The sequence below is a fragment of the Hyalella azteca genome, unplaced genomic scaffold (genome assembly GCF_000764305.2).
Source record: "Hyalella azteca isolate HAZT.00-mixed unplaced genomic scaffold, Hazt_2.0.2 contig14641, whole genome shotgun sequence".
In the NCBI taxonomy this organism is placed as follows: domain Eukaryota; kingdom Metazoa; phylum Arthropoda; class Malacostraca; order Amphipoda; family Hyalellidae; genus Hyalella; species Hyalella azteca.
This window is the reverse complement of record NW_025944519.1, coordinates 114,844-115,459: the sequence shown is the minus strand read 5'-3', so window position 1 is coordinate 115,459 and position 616 is coordinate 114,844.

Sequence of the window (616 nt, the reverse complement as noted above, 5' to 3'; positions counted from 1 at the left end):
GGATTGAATGTTATAACTTTTCCTAAATTATGAACACGTTTCTTGAATAAAGTTTGTTCCGTGATCATTATTTAGTATTTATAAACGTCTCGGAAGTTATTTACTCTTAATCTTCGCACATCCTATCTCTGACGCGCATATGTGAGCATGTTACACGGTGAATAAATAAGTTATTTTCTAAGTTGTTTTTTAGCGCATTTTCTCATTTTTGTTAAAAATGCACTATTGTGCACGCCATGTCCGTCTGTCTGTCTGTCTGTCTGTCCGTCCGTCCGTGACCTCAAGTATTCGTCGACGAGAAAATGCGCTCTCTGTCACTCACTGCAGTGAGTACTGAGTTATATATATTTTTAATATCCTGATATACGAATATTTATCCACAAAAAAAAGTTTCGCGAGTAAAAATATAAATCCAAACTACGTGCACATCAAAGTCTTATAAATTAACAACGATACAGTCCTTTTCTTCGAAAAGTGTACATGAATGAGCAAATAAATGCTTGAAACAATTTTATACAGTTATAACTTCGCGAAAATGCGAAATTCTCTGATAATTCTCAAATTAACTTCACAGATAAAATTGCTGGAACAAAAGCTTGTGTTTCGTTACCTAACT